This window comes from Molossus molossus, unplaced genomic scaffold, assembly GCF_014108415.1.
Source record: "Molossus molossus isolate mMolMol1 unplaced genomic scaffold, mMolMol1.p scaffold_m16_p_14, whole genome shotgun sequence".
NCBI classification, from domain to species: Eukaryota; Metazoa; Chordata; class Mammalia; order Chiroptera; family Molossidae; genus Molossus; species Molossus molossus.
The window spans coordinates 48,935,394-48,952,618 of record NW_023425349.1 but is presented as its reverse complement, the minus strand read 5'-3'; the positions used below and the strand labels follow the sequence as shown (position 1 = coordinate 48,952,618).

Here is a 17,225-nt window from a genome sequence, read left to right as displayed (position 1 = left end):
CAGCGAGGGAAGAGGGAGGGAGGGGGCGGGGCCTGTGCGTCATCGAAAACCCCGACGGCGGCGGAGGGGAGCGCGGTGACGTAGCCTGCCCGACGCCCCACCCCGCCCCCCAGTCAGTCGGTCCTGGAGGCGGGGCGGAGCCTGACTACACTGCTGTCGCGCGAGTGGAGTCACTGGTCCGGCTCCGGCCCCAGGGTGGAGCTGGAAAGAGCGAGTCCTACAGAGGATGCGGTTCTATTTTTAACCCGATTGTTCGCCCTCATCCTCCCTCCTCCCGATTTTCTCACTCAAGCCTGCTTTTCTCCTGAGTTCTCACGATTTTTCTTGAGCCCTTTCCTCCTTCCTCTCCAACTACCCCTCCCCCACCCCTCAATAATGAGAAGGATCGCGAAAAGAAAAAAACTACTTTATAGCTTTTGGGTCTTTTCGCAAGTTTATTAAGTTTTCGCCTGCCCCGCCCCAGTCCCTCCCACCCCCTTTCGGTTCCAGAGTCCTGCTTGAGCGCTGCCCTGAACCGCCGCGAAGGAGGGGACGGCGGCGCTCGCTCAAGGTCACGGTTGGTTGTGCAGAGTCAGGAAACGCTCCGCCGTCTAGCTGCCAGTCCTCGGGCCCGGCTCTGTTCTGAACAAACTGTTTTGGTCAGCCTATAAAATCCCTGGAAATGGACTCTTCCAGCAAAGCATCATGAAATGGGAAAGCACCAAATGTTCTACTCAAGAAATGGAGTTAAGGGACAAACAAGCTTGACCTAAGGCAGAGATGAGAAAGGAGGAAACGTTGCAGGAGGAAGTTCAAGAGGAGGAAGGTATTGAGCAGGCAATTCACAAGTGAGGCCCAGGGCCCAAAACTTGGAAGGGTGAGTTAACTCAAAATACTGAGAACCTTTGCAAAGCACCAGCCTAAAAACCCCCACTTCGAGCTGTCCTCTCCAAGCGACTTTAGTTCAAGTCCAAAGGACAAAATTCTAAAGACAGAAAGGACTTGGGATGTTTTCTAGTAACCAATAGCGTAATGAGTAAATAGAAATGATGTTTAGGCTTAACCACCATTAAGAATGAGAAGTCCCTTCATTGTTTCCCAAACTCGCTGATCTGGAAAGTGCCCTGGGGTAATTATTTTTAAAATTCCTAGGCCTCTCTCCTGGAAATGGTTTTGTTTGGTCTGGGATGGAGCTCAGGAACCTATGTTTTAAGTAGTGCTCCAGGCGATTCTTTATAATTTTGTGTACTGGGAGACCCTGTTTTGGTGCTCTGTACCAGAAGTTCCAAAATCAGTTTCCTGCCACAGTATGCAGAATACCTGGAATATAAATGACCCTTTAGACTTATCTCTGTGGTCAGTTAATGTGTTAGAAATGTTCATTGATCCCAGGGCCGTTGGAATTTATTTCCTTGAATGAGTAGATAAATTAGTAAAAATATAGCAGTTACCATTTACAGACCATATTTGGTACTAAGTATTTTTCTCCATTTAGGATGTCTCATTTAATCTTCAAGGCAATTCACTGAGGTAGGTACTATTATATCCATTTTTATAGATAAGTGAGTAATAAGTGACTTGCTTGAAGCTCTGAAGGACAAGGAAGCTATCGAAGTAATTCTTACTGAGGAAATAAAAAACAACAAAAAAAAACAGATTGCCCTCCCCCAGAATTTTAGTTATTAAAAGGTGAAATGAGTCCTGGCCTGTTTTGGCTCAGTTGTTAAGCGTGTCAGCCCACAGACAGAAGAGTCAAGGGTTTGATTCTTGGTCAAGGGCACCATACTCGCTTGCAGGTTTGATACTTGGCCCTTGATGTGTGGGAGGCAACCAATCGATGTCTCTCTCTCTCTCTCTCTCTCTTTCTCTCTCTTTCTCTCTCTCTTACCCTCTCACCCCTCTGGCCAGCCCCTCTCTGTCTCCCTTCTCCCCTCCCACTGTATCTAAAAAATCTGTGGAAAAATATCCTCAGGTGAGGATTTAAAAAAAAAAAAAGTGAAACAAGGTAATTCCTGAAGAAGCATAATTGAAAAAAACAAAACAAAACCCACAACTAACAGTAATAAAGCAAGCTCGTTATTTAATAATGTATTGTATAATATATGTTACGTAGCCTCATCTAATAATTCACGTTCTCTACCAGCCATTTATAATGTTCTGTATGAGCCCTGGCCAGTTTGGCTCAGCGGTTGAGTGTCGTCGGCCTGCGGACCAGAGAGTCCCGGGTTCGGTTCCCGCTAAGGGCACGTACTATTAAAAAAAAAAAAAAAAAAATCAATATAATGTTCTGTATGAGACTTTCAACCAAGAGTGTGGCTGGTATTGAACCCAGTTTTAGCAAAATTTCCTTCCAGCTACTACCCTAGTCATTCTCAAAATGTGATTCCTAGACAAGCAGCATCAGTATTACCTGGGCACTTGTTAGAAAGACAAATTCTCAAGCCCCCACCCCAGACCTATGGAATCACAAACTCTGGGGTTTGGTCCAGCAATCAGTATTTTAACAAGTTTCTCTTATGAATCCAATAATATGCTCAAGTTTGAAAACTGTTGACTTACCCCTAATATGCCATCAGGTGACCTCTCTCAGATGCTCACACCAGGTAAAGACAAAAGGTTAAAAAAAGAAGAGATTTTTTCATGTTACTGATGTAATAGATTATGGGGTATGCTTCTATGGAGTTTTTTTCTTCTTTTTTCCTTTGGTGGTCTAAATTTTCATTTGGACTCTAGAGACAAACTATAAAACACATATTATACAATAGAATGCTCTTCATATAGTAAACAAAAGGGGTGTCACTCTATGGTCGTCAGAGAAGGTTGAAACCAGCCTTTGTAAAATAGATAACAGGAAAAGTGAGGCATGCTTGAATGTGAGATTATCAATTAATTGTTCAAAAACACCTTTGTAGAGTTTCATTATGTAGAGCAAAATTGGTTCTATGGAAAATAGAGCCTCACAAGGTGATCTGATCATAAATTTCTAACTGGGGCCCTGGCTGGTTTGGCTCAGCTGTTAGAGCGTCAGCCTGTAGACCAATGAGTCTCTGGTTCAGTTAGTCAAGGGCACGTACCTAGGTTGCAGTTCCTCCCTGACCCTGGTTGGGTGGTTCAGGAGACAACCAGTCAGTGTGTCTCTTTCTCATTGAAAGAGGCCTGGGGACAAACTGCAACCGAGGCACGTGCCCTTAGTGGGAACCGAACCCAGGACTCTCCAGTCCGCAGGCCGATACTGTAACCACTCAACCAAACCAGCTAGGGCTGCATATAACTTTTAATAAAAGCTTTGTCTTTGCCTTAAGCAGGCCCTGTTCATTGTTTTTATGCATCTAGCTTAACACAACTTTGAAATAGGTGTAACCACCCTCAAGAGAGCACATAATCTTTAACTATTCAGTTATCCAATTCCTGCCTTACTTTCTTCCACCTTTGTGTAATCTTCCTTATGTTTCCCCCTTAACTTTAAATGCATAAAAGAAACTGCAAAACTGTCATTCTCCAAAACATTTAAGATCTTGTATCCTTGCAGTTGTCGTCAGTTTGGCTCAATATCTTATAAAAATTTTTGTATGTTTGGACCTTCTTTTTCTTTATTGATTTTAGAGAGAGAGGAAGGGAGAAGGAGAGAGATAGAAACATTGATGAGAGAGAACATCGATTGGCTGCCTCCTGCCTGCCCCCGACTGGGATTTTTGGCTTACAACCTGGGCATGTGCTCTGACTGGGAATCAAACTGGCGACTCTTGGTGCATGCAACGCTCAACCACTGAGCCATACTGGCCAGGCTGGACCTTCTTAAATAGACAATTGCATGGCACATATCAAGTGACTGGTACTGATCCACTCCTAAGTATTCATTGAAAATAATGATAATTCAATTATTTTTAACTCATTTTTTTCTTTAAAAATGTTTTGCACATTTAACTACATTCTAGGCACCCACGGAACTGGGTACTGGAATATACATTGGTGGGAAAAATGAATCTTACTCTAGTTCTTATGGATCTTGTCATGTTGGTGAGAAAGATGTTAACAATATTATCATATAAATATATAATTATAAACTGGTAAATACTTTAAAAGAAAGGTACAGAATGCCATGGGAGCATATAACCAATAACAGTGAGTTCCATCACCAATCCAGTGGAGCCAGGCTTCTTTTTTTTAATCCTCACTGGAGGATATTTTTCTATGAGGGAGAGAGAGAGAAATATCCACATGAGAGGGACACATTGACAGGTTGCCTCCCGCATGACCCGAGCAGGGCCAGGGATGAACCACAAACTAGGTATGTGTCCTTGGCTGGAATCGAACCTGGGACTCATTGGTCTGTGGGCCGGTGCTCTACTGCTGAGCCATACTGGCCAGGGCCAGGCTTTCTTCTTTAAATTGTTTATAGTAAACTGGCATGACCTTTGAGAAAGTTGGAACGGTTTGTATTCTGCTTCAGAATTAGGTAAAGTCATTGCAGATTCAGTTACATTTTTCTTTGTAGTCTAGGAATGGGCCAAAAAGGGATTGATGATTGGAGAAGAACAAATGTAATTAAATTTCTTTGAAAGTAGAAACTGACATCCCTCAAAAATAGCAATAAAAGTTATTAGTCCACTGTCAAATATAAAAGACCTGGAGTTATTTTAACTTGACATTTAACTTTCTGTTATGGAGACAAGAATTGCTTCTGTGGCGTTATTGTAATACCCTATCATGGGTAACTTCATTTTTCTGTGTGCTTGAGTAGAGCTATGTGAAGCACAAAGACTTTGCTGGGGTTTTAAAAACTTTTGGGTGCCCTAGCTGGTGCAGCTCAGTTGGTTGGAGCATCATCCTGTACACCAAAAGGCTGTGGGTTCTATTTTCAGTCAGGGCACATCCCCGGGTTATAGGTTTGATTCCTGTTTGTGTCTTGTGCCCATTTGATGCTTCTCTCTCTCTCTCTCCCTCCTTCCCCCTCTCCCCCTCCCCCCTCTCTAAAATCAATTAAAAAAAAAACAACTGGTGGGTGTCACCTGGCTGGTGTGGTTCAGTGGTTGAGCGTTGACCCATGCACCAAGGTGTCACCAGTTCAATTCCCTGTCAGGGCACATGCCCAGGTTGTGGGCCAAATCCCCAGTGGGAGGTATGCAGGAGGTGGCCAGTCAATGTTCTCTTTCATCTATGTTTCTAGCTCTTTCTCCCTCTCCCTTCCTCTCTCTTTAAAATCAATAAAGGAAAAAAAAAATGTTTTTTAATTAAAAATAAAAACTGTTGGGTGTCATTTGATGTTCACATAGTGCTTTCTCTCCTTTCTTCTTCAGCCCTTCCCACATCTCAAAGATCAAGGTAAAGAGAGTCAATTGTATTTTTATTTATTTATTTTTTTAATCCTCACTCGAGGACACCCATTTTTTTTTTCAGATAGAGTGGGAGGGAGAGAGAGGAAGAGAGAGAAACACATCGAGTGGCTGCCACCTGCACGACCCAACCAGGGCCAGGGACAAACTGCAACCGAGGTATGTGCCCTTAGCAGGAACCGAACCTGGGTCTCTCTGGACCACAGGCTGACGCTCTAACAGCTGAGCCAAACCAACCAGGGCAGTTGATTGTATTTTTATTATTTTCAGAGTGATTGACTGAAAGGATTGAGTGTTGTATTTAGAGCAAATCAACTAATTGAAAATTAAGAGCATAACATACAGTTATTTAATATTTTTTATTTTTAATAATTAATAATTAAAATATCAGTGAATTCAATAATGGATTGGTTGTAGACCCAGATCAACAAGTGGTTGGCTGACTTCTTTCCCCCAAGGAATTGATAAAGCAAGTAGCAATTAAATTGTATAGATCTTTTGGTAAACTTAAAGCCATACTTATTTTCAATGAAAACAACTTAAAAGAGTCTTCAAATAAATGGTATGGATATCTTACCTGATTAGAGAAGACTTGCAGACAAACTCCAGATACTGTCAACATAGCCATAAACTATTTTAAAGACTACTTAAATGAACAAAATTCCTTATTATTTATATAAGTCAAGAACTTATATGGTGAATGAAATTGATGAATATATATGTATGTGTGTGTGTGTATTATTATTATTATTTTTGCTGTCAGCGTCACCTTTTAAGATATAAGGTACACCCTGGCTGGTTTGGCTCAGCAGTTAGAGCATTGGCCCACCGACCAAAGAGTTCCGGGTTCGATTTGACCAAGGGCATGTACCTCAGTTGTGGTTCATCCCCAGCCCCAGTTGGGGTTGTGTGGGTGGCAACCAATCTATGTGTGTCTCTCACATCGATGTTTCTCTCTCTCTCTCTTCCTCTCTCCCTCCCTCCTGCTCTATCTGAAGATAAATGGGAAAATATCCTCGGGTAACGATTAAAGAAAAGAGATATAAGGTACTTGGATCTTAAGACTTTTAAGAAATCTTTGTCACTGAACAAACAAACTAGATATGAATATTCAGTGAATGTTCAGACTGTATTCTGGATCTCAGTAGTTAGCTGTGGGATTGGCTCTGAAACAACACTTTGGAGCATATCGTAACTTGGGCTCATGGGTGATGAGGGGGCCAGAAAGATAGCAATGAGGTCCATGATTAGGCAAGAGCCCAGCAACTGGGATAGCATAAAGCTCTGGCAGTGAGCAATTGGCACTAATGGGTTAGCTATCTGGCAACAGAAAAGGGTCACAGAAAGCAGGTAGATACCATTAAGGGAAGTCAGAATTCAGGCAGAAGACTAGCAAGAAAGAAGTGGGTAAGGTGGGTCCTTGTCCCAGCAGGGGTGGGGAACATTTTGCTAGCCAAGGGCCATTTGGATATTTATAACATCATTTGAGGGCCACACAAAATTATCAACTTAAAAATGCGCCTGCTCTGGTGAGGTTAATTAGATGAGGTGTGTGATATTAGCTGGTATTGATTTCTTGGGCCTTATATGGCCCACAGGTCCAGTGTTCCCTACCCTTGTCAGTAATGCAAGTTCTAGGTAGAGAGCCAAGGCAAGTGCCTTATGTTTGTGGAATGTTTCTTCATTTACAGTATATATTTCAAAGCATTAATTTGATAAACATAATCAAATAGCCCATCGAGATTGGTATTATCCTCTCTCTGCAGGGAAGTTGACAGAAGCTCAGAGCAAAATCATATGTCCTGTCCAATGTCGTATATCTATTAAGAGTCAGAGCCAGGCCCTGGCCAGTTTGGCTCAGCAGTTGGAGCATTGGCCTGCGGACCAGAGAGTCCTAGGTTCGGTTCCCACTAGGGGCACATACCAAAAACAAAACAAACAAACAAAACAAAACAAAACAAAAGAGTCAGAGCTGGGAATTTAACTCTAGCCTCTGTCCTTTAGTTCTGTGTTCTCCTGCTTCTCCAGGCAGACCTCTTCCCCTTTTATGTCATAAATATATTTCCCATTATAATGAGAACCACCCTTTTACATTGTGTATGTCACCCATTTCACCCAGAATTGTGACCTTAATGGAAACTCTGATTAATTTCTTCCTACCTAACAGGCAACTCCTTCCAAGTTTCTTTTGCTAGTTCTAACTTTTCAGCTTCTAAATGTGGTGTTGCTTAAGTCTAGGTTCGGAGCACTCTTTGTTTCTTTACTGCACATACTCTCAGAGATTTCACCCACTTCCATAGACTTAAATGCTTTCATTCCTTAGCTTACCAGTGCTTGATATTTTTTAATTTAGAAAAATATATTAAAATTTTACATATAAACATTTTTGATTTAACCCAAGAAACATTTTTTTTTCAAACTAAAGGTATACTTTATCATTTGAAGATAATTTCATGGTTAGCCACTAGTATTGAGTTTAAATGAATGGGAGGACCTATAAATAGAGATGGGTTTATATTTATTCCTTGTGGATTTTGGCTCTAGAGTGGCCAAAATAAACTTAGAACCTTGGAATCCCCAAGCAGGTGCTTCAGTTATTGGTATGTGATTGATTTAAATTCTTTTTTAAAATTTTGTTTTGTTTTTTAAACATATCCTCCCATGAGAATTAAAATATATATACTTTTTTTCTTACTGATTTTAGAGAGGGAGGAAGGGAGAGGGAGAGAGACATAGAAACATCAATGAGAGAGAACATCAACTAGCTGCCTCCTGCACACCTCCCACTGGGGATCAAGCCCACAACCTGGACATGTGCCCTGACCGGGAATCGAACTGGCGACCTCTTGGTGCATGGGTCCACACTCGACCACTGAGCAACACCAGCCAGGCTAAATTATTTTTTTTTACTGTAATTTACCACATAATGACCAGCTCTAAATGTCAAACATAAATATGTAGAGATAAATCCTACCTTGTACTGTAAAATTAAAAGTTATGAAACAAATCGAAGTACAAAGAAATAAAAACATCAGGCGTGTCCATTAATTGATTGGATAATATAAGATTGGGGGGAAAAATCAGATTTCTAGGTCTTAACACTATTATTGAAATGTGTCTAGGGTAGGCCTGAACTTTTTGATGCTGAATAGAATGCTGCTTTGAGCTTCCTAGTTATGTAGCAGAAGGTAATGTCTTTGAAGGCATCAGGGAAATTGAAGAGGAACCAAGGGGACAAAAGAATGGGGTTAGGGTTCAGTGGACATCACAGAAATGTTCAGGAATTCCAAAAGATTGAGTCTTGGAATAAGGGCTAGATTGCAACTACAGACTAGAAATCCCTTAGCAATAGTACATATGAACTTCAGAAGAAATTCAGCATCCATCATTGTCACTGTCTTCGAAGAATGTTATCTTCTGGGAAAACAACCTCCCTGAAGCTCAGTGCTTTCTTGCACATATATGAGGATGATCCAGATCTGTCTCCCCCAGCTTTACCAAGATCAGAGAAGAGATAATTACATTGTTAGTTGCTGCTTGCAGATACCTGAAGATCACCTGATGCAGCTGTTCTGATACAAAGAGGTGCTGATAACCACAGGTGCCCTTGTGGCTTTTCTTCTAGTCCAGTTCCTTCCTTGCCAAAAGACTTCTCTTCCCCTACTTTTTCTGGCTAAGAGGTCAAGAAGCAGCATTTTTGAGCAGCATTCAGGAGGAGAGGATGAAATAAAGGATTCCTGCAGTAGGTTAGATTAAACCGCATTACTTTTTCAGCCCTAGCGATTATAAGACCTCATGATTTTTTTGCGTTTAATGTTTTAAAAAGTTTCATTCTCTTGCAATCACCTGACCTTACAGTTAAGGTCAAATTTTTAAAGAGGGTAAAAAACTAGAAATTCATATAAATTAATTTTAAAAATGAAAACCAGCAACAATACAATGGCATAGGGATTGAAGGAACTATGAAAATTTCATTCTAGCAATACTTAGTGTTTATTTTTGTGCTTTGTGCTTTTATATACCCTATTTCAAATCTTTATAATAATCCTATAAAGTAGTGAAGATTATGCTGTGTCATAGAGGTACAGCTGACACACAAGGAGGTAAATAATATATCTAAAATTATATAGTTGGTATCGAAGAGTAAGGTCAAAACCAGGTCAGTTTGATTCTGAAACTCAAGTTCTTTCCAATGCAGCAGGTGCCTTTCCTAAACTAGTTACAATTACAAAATTTTAGCCTTGGAATGAAGTCTAGAGCATCCTCTTCAGCTCTCCACCCAGCATAGAAATCCTCCAGACAGCATCTTCAGCTTCCAGGTTCTGTGATAATATCACTAATACTGCAAAAGGATGCGCTCACAAGTTAACCTGTTCCAGTGTCCCTAAAATTGTAATAAATATTTCATCCAAGATTATTACCATTATCTAGTTTGCAAAGACTTCAGAAAAATGTAACTTTATTGTTCCATTTAACTGTATTCCATGACTATCAAGATGCCATTGGTTAAAAACAAGCTAACAAGCCCTGGACGGTGCTCAGTGGTTAGAGCATCAGCCCACAGACCAAAGTCTCGGGTTAGATACCTCAGTTGTGGTTTATCCCCAGCCCTGGATGGGGTCATGTGGGAGGCAACCAGTCGATGTTTCTCTCTCACGTTGACGTTTCTCTTTCTCTTCCCCGCGCTCCCACTCTATCTGAAGCTAAATAGAAAAATAGCCTCCCGTGAAGATTAAAAAAAAAACCCACAGCTAACAGATTTTATTTTTTAAGAATCTATTGTAAATCATGTGTGGCTGTTTTGACTTTTACTTGGATGTAATTAGGCGGACTCTTTACTTTGGTCAACTCTCATTATCAGTTAGTGAATTATGTGTCATACACCTGATTTGTAATAACCTGGATACTTTGTCCCTACAGCAAATTTGTTTTTCAATTTTGGAAGGATGTTGAGAAGGAGATGAGACAAAATAGTAACAAAATAATTTTGGGGTGGAATTTTTTACTACCGCTGGTTTATTGTGTTATTTTTAAAAATTACAAAGGATTAATAATATATGAATATATTCTCTTTGTATAAATTTCAAGCAACACATAATTTTAACATAAAAATGACTCTCCTGTTCAAGCCACCTCAACCCGTTCTGTTCCCAAAGGTAATCCTTAGGTACTTGAGTCTATTATTTCAAACCTGTTTTCTTCATTCATGTATTTATACATAATAGAGGTATCTTTGTGATTTGTTTGTTTGCATACATGAAATTATGCTCTATCTATTGTTCTGCAACAGTATGCCTTAGGGATCTTTCCATGTCAGTGCATGAAAATCTACCATATTCATTTGAACAAATTGCTGAGTATGGGTGTAACTTAATTGTGTTAATCATTATCTTACTGGTGGATATTCAGGTTTGCATTCCCTAACTATGATAAAAAAATGTTGATAAGGGTAACTTATTCTGAAAATGCAATGTATTTGTACTATTTATCCTCATTTTAAAAACATTTTTATAGGGGCTTTGGCCATGGTCAAATGTCAAATGTCAGTCCTTGTGAGTAGAATTAATTTTTAAGACAATAGATAAATCTTACTGACCTAATTGGCTCTCTCTCTCTTTCTCTCTTTCTCTCCCTCCTCCCTTCCCTCTTTCCCCTCCTCTCCTCCTCCCTCCCTCCCTCCCTCCCTCCCTCCCTCCCTCCCTCCCTCCCTCCCTCTTTTTTTTAATTTTTGAAAAGGTAATACAGCAAGATCCACAAGGAGAGAATCAATTACAGTGTGAAGTCCTGCATCATTTCTCCCCCATCCATAAACTAATGGTCACTGAGACAATAGGTAATATTTGTTAGGCACTAATTAAGTGCCAGGCTTTGTTGTAAGTACTCTACACGTTAACATTAACTTAATTCTCATAGAAGAATTATGAAGTAGACATGGTTATTATCCCCATTTTGCTAATGTGGAAATTGTCAGAGGTTTTCTGATACCGGGAAAATGAGAAGACTTCCACATGGTGTACCTCAGAGGCCTAGACAGTGAGTCCTTACCCCTTTGTGGCAAAAGGAGCAGTGCAGCTCATCAAGGCCCAGGGTTCACTGCTCCCAGTCAAGAGCTGCTCCAGACTTCATGGGGAGTCCAAGTTAGGATGATCAACTCCTCTGCTTTGCCCTGGACTTTCCCACTTTTAGCACTGAAACTCATGCATCCTAGTCAATCTCTCAGTCCTGGGCGAACCTAGATGGATGGTTGGTCAGCCTGGTCCAAGTAGTGGTGGTTTGAGGAAAGGTGGGGAAGACTGTGCCTGAAGTAGGTAACCTTGTCTCATGATCATCAAGGAGTTTGGCAGGACCTTCCTTGTGAACCATTGACAGTGGGTGTCTTTTCATAAACCCCGCTGTATAAGTGGTAAGATCAAGGTTGCTGATTTTCCCTCTCTAAAGAGCCACTATGGTACCATTGTGAGATAGGAAATGATTAAAAAGGAGAAAAGGCCTGCCACCTGGGTTAATTTATAATATATCAGAACACAAAGGATATTGAAGAGCAGTCAAACCATACAAACTCTGACAGCAAAAGTTTCTGATTTTTTATTTTTTTATCCTCACCCGAGGACATTTTTCCATTTTTTGTTCAGATAGAGTGGGAGAGAAAGAGAGCATGCGAAACATCGACGTGAAAGGGACACATTGACTGGTTGCCACCTGCACGACCCAACCAGGGCCGGGGACAAACTGCAACTGAGGTACGTGCCTTTAGTGGGAACCGAACCCGGGTCTCTCTGGACTGCAGGCCGACACTCTTAACTGCTGAGCCAAACCAGCCAGGGCAAAAGTTCCTGATTTTTAATGCCAAGCAATTTAAGTGCAATGTCTTGCCTTTACCCATAACAGACCTACTAAATATCCAACTCTTCCTTGTTTTAACTGCAGTCAACAAACAGCCCAAGCTACTGCATTATCTATGTTGCACAGATTTATGGCTTCTTTTTGGTATGTAACCTGGAATTAACCTCATTACAACAAAGATGAAATATCCCTTTAAGAGAAACTTTAAAAAGCAAACCTTGCATTTTTTTTCCTTGAACAGTCTGACAAGCTTGATATATTTAGAGTTGCAAATAGAATGACTTTTTTTGTTGTTGTAAACTCTATCACAAATTGCAAAGGGGATCAGAAAACCAGAAACTAGTCATGTTTCTCAGCAGATGGTAGGTGCCAAGAGAGGGAACGATGGGACCATGGTCGTTCTTAACAACAAAAAAGTCACAAAACATAGGCCTATTAGGCAAGATTTTATAAAGCCTACTATAAAAACTACCTCATTTGAAAATTGCTCCACCTAAGAAATTGTGATAAAAATGCCTGCTCCCAGAAATACAAATGAAAGAGTGAACCATTTTTCACTTTGTTACACCAGTTTAGCTCTGAGATTGTGCTTAACACAGCACCAAGTGGCTGAGCGAGTGACATCGATGACATAAACTACACCTGATAGAAGTGCTGTGGAGCTCAGAGTTACATCGCGAGGCCATTGATTTTGCAACAATTTGTTTCTTTTCTGATTTAAAACAAAAAGTGATTTTTATGCACCAGGGGACCTAATCTATTAATAGTGTTCATCCTTTACTGGTCATTATTTTCCTTGGAACATATTACACTGTAATCTGCACAATAAGGACATCAGAAACTGACTTTGGGGATGTGGCGAGAAAACACTGGGGGCTCTTTGTCCCCAAGGCAGGGATTACTTGGGAGGTGACCATGCTCTCCATAGAGACAGGATATTCCAAACTCTGATTAGACAAATACATTGCAAAATTTGCTACCTAAGACTTAAGTATACCTAAGAACTTAGTCATACTCCCTTTTTACTAAAACGGTGAACTTTCTGATTCTTTCCAACATGTACATATTGAACATCTCCATAACTTGAAGCTTGCCCCCACAGAGTAAAGTTGAGGGTGATTTGGCCTGTTCCCCAGAGGAGCTGATGTCTTCCTGACCTCATTTTCTGCTTCATTCTTCATCATTTGTTCCTGCCGCTGTGGCTTCTCTGCTCTTCCTCAAATGTGCTGAGCTCTCGCTTGGGTGCTTTTCTACTTATTGTTTCTTCCACCCAAACAGCTTTTGTTCCAGATATCTCACTTTCTGACTTCCCGATTAAAGGCCTTCCCTGACCTACCTGGAAAGACCTCAAGTGACTATCCCTTTGTCCTGTTTTACTTTTCTTCATCTCCATTTTCTTATCACATCAAACATGTTTTATTTATTTGTCTTGTCTTCCCCCACTATCACATAAACTTCATGAAAGCAGAAAATTAGTTTTTTTTGTTTACTGCTAGATCCCTGGTGCCCACAACAGTGTCTGGCACCTCATAGCTATCCAGTGAATAACTGGAAGGAATGAATGAGTAAAGTTGACCACTGCAGCTCTATTATTCACACCCAGGTTGGTCTAACTCAGTGTTTTTATGCTCCTACCTCCTGAAGATCATGAATCAAGTTCTAAGTACCTCAGAAAGCTTCAAGGTTAATAGTTTTATTCTGTGTCCCACAAAAGACTGAGAATATGACGGGGTAAACAATAAGGTCTCCATTTCTTTCCACCTCTTTTCCTCTTGTCTCCTTCAACTACAACAAATTTGCTTTTAACAACTTTTTATAGTGGGCTTCCATAATAAAATAAGATTTCCTTCTTGTAAAGACAGGATTTCCTAGGCTAAAATACACTAAAAAAAAAACAAAAACAAAAACAAATAAACAGAAAAAAGGCCCTGGCTGGTTTGGCTCAGCGGTTAGAGTGTCGACCTGCGGTCCTGAGAGACCCGGGTTCGGTTCCCGCTAGGGACATGTACCTCGGTTGCAGTTTGTCCCCGGCCCTGGTCGGTTGTGCGGGTGGCAGCCACTCGATGTGTTCCTTTCGCATCGATGTTTCTCTCTTTCTCTCTGTTCCTCTCTCTCCCTCCCACTCTACCTGAACAAAAAATGGAAAAATGTCCTCGGGTGAGGATAAAAAAAACAGAAAAAGGAAAACCACTATTTGAGGCAATTAAGTTGAGAGATGTTAATTCATTGCTTTGTTACTTCTGTCAACATTCCTCAGGAACCTGAAGAGGGTCTGAATTATGTGAGTTAGCCCTAGAGTCTTGTGAAGACTTACCTTCCTCAAGATGGAACGTGGAGGGGCCATGAAAGAAAGGTGGAGTTTAATGTTTTAACTATACTAGAAAATAACCTTTAAAGGTAATAAAATGTTAGGAAATTTTCCTCTTTATCACTTTATATTTCAATGTTAGAGAAATTGAATGAAAAGTAAGTGTTGTTTTGTTGTTGTTGTTGTTAATATATGCAAGATCTCCCCTGGAAAATCCTTATTTTGAGAAATCAAATTTGCATCATTAACAGAGAAGCTATTAGAAAAACAACAGCACTTAAGACTTACACAATAAAAAATTGTTTGAATTCTTACCAGTTGTCCACTGTTAACTGTAGAAATGAACAGCTGTGAGCTCTACTCCCAGTTTTTACATGGCCCACATGTCCTTGGGGGAATCCTACAGTTGTCATTTAAACAAGCATATCTTTGTCATGTTGGGAGAAGCATCTAGTTTCATACTATTGGAGTGATGTGATCCTGGGTCTGTGCTAGGCAATTGAGCATTTAGTACAGCTCGGAACACTGAGGGACTGAGGTTCTCCCTGTCCTTAGTAGTGTCAGAGCCTGTCTGAAGGGAATGAATACTTGAGTCACCTATTTGGCAACACTGTGTGCCTAGCACTGTGCTCAGTACCATTAGGGAATTTTAAAGAAATATGAGATCATGTCCTTAATCCTGTTTCTCCTGCTTTCATGGCAGAATCAAATTTTCTAGAATAGAAGAAGCCTGTTTATTTGTTTTTTATTACTTTGCTAAACACTGGCTCCAAAATTCCAACTCTTATCTCAGAAGTTCTTATGTTCTTCAGGAACTGCCCCACTACCTCCAGGATCTCCTCACGTCAGTGTACTTTGTACCCACCTTCGACACGTCAATCTTCCTACAATAGAAGTCGATTTGAAGAAGATTGGAATTGGAATCAGAGTCTAGGTCTGATTTAAACCTTATTCTACTCACAAACAAAAAGAACACCTCTATCATAGAATTGTGGCAGGGAGCAAATGAGATCATGTATGTCAAAGCAATTTGTAAAGAATAAATATTAATACAAAAGTAAAATATCATTGTTATAAAGCCCTATTTTATTATGAACTCCCCTTGGTAATGAAAAATCTTCAAAGGCTACCAATCGCCTGCAGAATAAAGTTCCCATGCATTAGCCTGTTATAAGAGGCCATGTCCATCATGGCCTATGCCCATATCCTCTCTATTAAACCTGTTATTTAGGCAACCTAAGCTTTTCACCATTCCCAGAACATAGCCATACCTTTCCATATCTGTAACCTTTGTGAACATAGTGCCCTTTTCTTGGAATGTCCTTCACTTAGCCAGTTGAAACCCTACTCATTTTTTAAGACTCAAGTGCCACTTCTCATTCATTTGTAGCAGGCATGTGCCACTTGTTATACTCAGTATTGTATTGTGGATATATGGATGCATGCATGGTCTCCCCTGAAACAGGAAGCTTTCTGCTGAGTGAGTGAAAGTACAAGTGCTAGTTAACATGTTTGAATTCTTTCTTTTTTTGGTACGTGCCCCTAGCAGGAACCGAACCCGGGACTCTCTAGTCCACAGGCCGACGCTCCAAACATTGAGCAAAACTGGCCAGGTCATTTTTGAATTCTTTAAAGTGCTTTGAATGTTATTGGCATTCAGTGCATACTTAAAGAGAGGATAAATATATCAACTCAGAATTAGGAACTTGTTTTATATATCTCTTTTTTGATTCTATTGTTATGTTTATAGTCATTTTCAATAGGCATGTTTATCTATTTGGTAGAACCCTTGGACAATTCAGGTGATTTTTTTTTACCCTTGTCTGGGAAAAGTAGTCACAGAGATATAAGCCACCTACCCCCACCCCCACCCCCACCCCCCAAGGATTCAGCTGAGTTTTGCACAAAATCTACCCTGGAGACTGTAGTCACTTGGAGAGTATATTTTGTTTTCTATTTACTTTACAATCTATAAAGTTCTTTCATGCCTGTTATTTGTTTTCAGTCTCACAACAGTGATGAGACACATGTTATCATTTTGCTTATAGATAAGAAACTTGTGACTCGGAAAAGTTCAGTAACTCATTCAAAGTTATGGAGACAACAAAGGCAGAACCAGGCCTCAAACCCAGGCCTCTGCTTCCAAAGCCAATGCTTCTTTTCTTCTCTACCCCAGCCACCATCTGGACCCTTGCAAGAGTATATAGTTTACTTTTTGTATTTCTCTTTAGACAGGAAGTTTTGAAAATGTATATATATATTTAATGCTCACTCGAGGACATTTTTTGCATTTATTTTCAGATAGAGCGGGAGGGAGAGAGGGAAGAAGAGAGAAAGACAGAGAAACAGTATGAGAGAGACACATTGACTGCCACCAACATGACTCCAACCGGGCCGGGGACAAACTGCAACCAAGGTATATGCCCTTAGCGAACCGAACCCGAGACTCTCTGGTCTGCAGGCTGATGCTCTAACTGCTGAGACAAACCGGCCAGTTCTGAAAATGTTTTTTTGGTTTTTTTTTTAGATAGAGTGGGAGGGAGAGAGAGGAAGAGGAAGAGAGAGAGAGAGAGAGAGAGAGAGAGAGAGAGAGAGAGAGAAACATCGACGTGAAAGGGACACATCGAGTGGCTGCTTCCTACACAACCCAACCAGGGCGGGAAACAGACTGCAACCAAGGTACATGCCCTTAGCGGGAACCGAACCCAGGTCTCTCTGGACCACAGGCCGATGCTCTAACCACTGAGCAAACTGGCCAGGGC

At 40.7% G+C, this 17,225-nt stretch overlaps 1 long non-coding RNA gene across 3 annotated transcripts; it reads left to right on the top strand.

Moving 5' to 3' along the window:
* The first annotated feature begins 250 nt into the window (after positions 1–250).
* Positions 251–16,806, top strand: LOC118629773. 3 transcript variants are annotated; one of them, XR_004959506.1, is made up of 5 exons: positions 251–856; positions 11,049–11,145; positions 14,413–14,508; positions 15,276–15,397; positions 16,765–16,806. It is a non-coding gene; the product is annotated as an uncharacterized LOC118629773 (long non-coding RNA). The 3 variants fall into 3 exon arrangements; XR_004959507.1 differs by lacking the exon at positions 16,765–16,806 and having other exon boundaries at positions 11,058–11,145; positions 15,276–15,477; XR_004959505.1 differs by lacking the exon at positions 16,765–16,806 and having other exon boundaries at positions 15,276–15,477.
* Positions 16,807–17,225: the final 419 nt, after the last annotated feature.